Source organism: Egretta garzetta, unplaced genomic scaffold (assembly GCF_000687185.1).
Source record: "Egretta garzetta isolate BGI_Z169 unplaced genomic scaffold, ASM68718v1 scaffold245, whole genome shotgun sequence".
NCBI classification, from domain to species: domain Eukaryota; kingdom Metazoa; phylum Chordata; class Aves; order Pelecaniformes; family Ardeidae; genus Egretta; species Egretta garzetta.
This window is the reverse complement of record NW_009259721.1, coordinates 1,791,825-1,795,648: the sequence shown is the minus strand read 5'-3', so window position 1 is coordinate 1,795,648 and position 3,824 is coordinate 1,791,825.

The following is a 3,824-nucleotide window of genomic DNA, read 5'->3' as shown; positions in this document are numbered from 1 at the left end:
CCGAAGCAGCACAGTGATATAACAGAGAAGGCTTACGTTGCCCATCGGGGCAGCATTTAGTGCTAGCACCAAATATGAAGAGTAATGATTATTTCCCCCCCAGAATTTTCAGGTCCTGAGAGTATTTTCCTGCTTGTACCAAAATTATTTGTGATATACAAACTAATCAGGTGTACCTTGATAAATAATAAATTAAGTGCTAAGATCTTAGAAGAATTCACTCAAAGTCTCCTGACTTTTCACCACAATCCTCCCAAGTTCCTCAGAACAGAAACACACCTATAACCAGGAATAAGTTGCATTAACAAGTGGCACTTTTCTCGCTTCAAAACTACTCAATGAGCCACCTTCCCTATTTTTTTTTTTTTTGAGGTTCATTTGTTTTCAAAGTAGATGAAAACACAGGTATGATTTTGGAATAATTGCATGTCATCCATCGGTCACAGAAGAACAAATCACACCATTTTCTCCAAGCGGTTCCCCAGCGGACGGGGCTGTGAGCCGACAGGAGCACCACAGCGCTGGGCATCGGCTCCCACCGCCTCCTCCCTGCTGGAGCAGAAAGGACTGGAGAGCAGCTGAGAAAGACCTGGAGCCAGCAGCGAGACAGAGGGCAGAGAGGCACGGGGCAACGGGGAGGTTTGCTGGCCGCTGTTCGGAGTGGGTCATTTCGCCAGCGTTGGCTTCACAGGCCCGGCCCCTGCACACCAGGTTACAGGACTCAGCCTTAACACAGGGATGTGAGCAGCGAGCAGAGGCAGAGCTGCCTGGGGAGTCAGCTCTTGGTTCCCCTCGTGCCAGGAGAAGGGGGCCTTATAGAAATCAAAACCATCATTCTGCAGAAGCGCTCTTTGCTTAACGCAGCCATTCTGGCAAAGCTCTGCTTTCTGTTAATTCAGTGCATCCATCCTCCACAAGCTGAAAAAGCCTCGCTGGAAAGGAGTGAGGACGTGTTGTACAGCTTTGCTGGTCAGACATCAGAGCTGTTTATAACCCTAGCCACAAGCGTGGAGAGACAGGCATTTGTAGTGTACTCCCCCCAAACTGCAGGGGCAGCCTCACCATGGATGGCACAGAAAGAGCTTCCAAAGCTGGCTGCTGCCTGCAGGTGCTGCTGTGACCCTCGGCATCTTCAAGGGTGGGAAAACCTCAAGGAGACATCCTATTCATTATTCTGCTTAAGGCAGGGGCGCTCTGCCTTCTGGTTGTCCATTACAGGAACAAATGAATGAGCAAAACAATCGGTGTAACGTATCAGCCACAGACAAACCCACGCTTTTACTCCAGTACAATTTCACTTAACTCCTGATGTTTTACCTGTGTCTCCACTTTCATTCTTGTGCCCTCAGCACCAGGAGGACACAGAGCTGTTGGAGTGGGGCCAGAGGAGGGCTACTAAAATGATCCAAGGGCTGGAGCCCCTCTGCTCTGAGGCCAGGCTGGGAGAGTTGGGGGTGTTCAGCCTGGAGAAGAGAAGGCTGCGGGCAGAGCTGAGTGCGGCCGGTGAGGGTGGTGAAACCCTGGCAGGGGTTGCCCCGAGAGGGGGTGGAGGCCCCATCCCTGGGAACATTCCAGGCCAGGTTGGCCGGGGCTGTGAGCAACCTGATGTGGTTCAAGGTGTCCCTGCTCCTGCAGGGGGGTTGGGCTGGGTGACCTCTAGGGGTCCCTTCCCACCCAAAACATTCCATGATTCTATGATTATGATCAGGCACCATTCATAGGAGAAGGACTCTTACTACAAAGACCCAGTTATTCTGCATTTTCCTCGCCTTGCTGGCATTCCTACCAGCAGAGCACCTGTAAATATTTGATGCCATTTTAGCATCGCGAGCAGAAGGAGCAGGCTCCCCAAACAGCTCAGGTCTGCCTTTGGGAAGCACTGCCTTGCCACGCTGTGCAGCTGCTCCAGCAGGGATCTGGCGCTCTGGCAGTCTTGCAAGCAGAAAATAAAGAAACTTGCACACTCCGATTGAAAATTATGGAAAGCGGGGTCCTGGCTGTTGCTCACGCCTGCCTGCCTGGATCTTGTAGGCAGCTCAAAGTGTACCTTCACATTTCGTAACAGATGAGATTTAAAACTAATTTTAAAACAAACTATTACCATGAAAGTGTTTCACTTTATCTCTGTGTAAAGGCTGCTTTTCACACACCCCTCCTCAGCCGCTGCCTAGCAGAGCCCGAAGTCCCAGAAAATAATTTATAAAGGCTGCATTAGAGGAGCGATGTACTTAGAGCTCTCATAAACACCTGTTTCAGAGGCCAGGCATGAGCTTGCAGTTATCCATCATTTACTGAATCAACGATGAGCAATCATGGGCCAAATGCTGGCATTCTTGCGACTGAGACTGCGTCGCACCAAAATCCTGCTCTCTCCGAATTATTGAAATATGGAAAGTTCTAAACTGACTTACAAATGGGACACGGAGTAAATCTTCACATGCGTGCATGCATCTGCTTTTGAGGCCAAGATCACATGCCAAGGAAATGGCAGCATTAGAAATAAGACAATTAGGCATAGATTAGTACTACAAGAGCAAGTCTGGCACCCAGGCTGAAATCAGACTTCCCCACAGCCAGGGCAATTTAAATCCCCAATAAGAGAATCAAAAAATGGGTAAGAAAAGCCCCTAAGAAACAGTAAGATTAAGCACGCGTCCGCAAGGTGATCCATGATCCAACTCTCCTGGGAAGAGCTGGGCAGAACACGTTTTCCTGTGCTGTAAACATTTGGCAATAACACACCCGTTCCCCCATGCTGCATCAGAGTGGTCTGAAATGTTCCAAAATCCACCATGGAGGGAAAAAGAAAACACCAAATAAAAACGCAGATAAAGTTTCTACCACCCAACAAGCAGAGCTACAGAAGAACCTATTTTGAATTCTTGTTCCCCACAAAATGTAATTATTTAGGGGGGGTTTGGTTTGTTTTTTTAACCAGCAATTCTAGCGTAGACCTAGGAACAAATCAGTTATATAAAACCTAAGTATTTAGTAAGTATAATAAAACCTAAGAAAAGCTTTGATTTTTTACAAGTACATATTCCTTGGGAAAACGCACACACCCTGACTCAATTCATATGATTTTTTTCCAGGGCCAAACTTCCCATCCATTTTATTTACAATGCTTGCATGTGTTTGTATCCATCCTGTATTCCACAGTTTGGGAGCTCAGAATGAGGTAGGTCAGGGTCTGCACAGACCCCTGGGTCTCAGCTCCAGCCAGCAGCGACCTCACACTGTGAAGATTTGTCTCTGGCTCCCAATCACTGTGTCAGATAACCTGGATTATACTGGTAAGAATTAATTTCAGAAGCACAATTCCAGCATATAAACTGTGCTGCTTGTTTTCAGATGCCATCATTTAGAGAATGTTCAAGGGAATTGTAAAACAGGATTCACTTTATGATGCGGATGAAGTCGGCACTGAATTCTAAATGAGCTGGATACCGCATGCTAAATTGTGTCAGCAACACCTCAGTGAGCACAAATATGAGCTTTTCTCCGTCTCTTTGAAACACCTCTCCTTGAGTGATCCATGGAGTGGCATCCTTATCAACCCAGACAGAACAGACCAGATTTTATGACAAATCCGTCAGTTGTGCAGGGTTTGAGATACGTTTCCAGCTGGGTGTAGTCAGCAGCTGTAACAAGGATGGGGTCCCTCAGATCAGTACTTTTCAGAGTTGTAGTTTAGATAATGTATTAGAACTACCTGAAATGTTATTTCCCATTCCCTGTAGAGATCAATATCCAGCGGAGGGCTCCAACCTGGGAGAGTGTCATAGCCTCCTTGCTTCGCTGCGATGAAGAGGTGCAACGCTCTT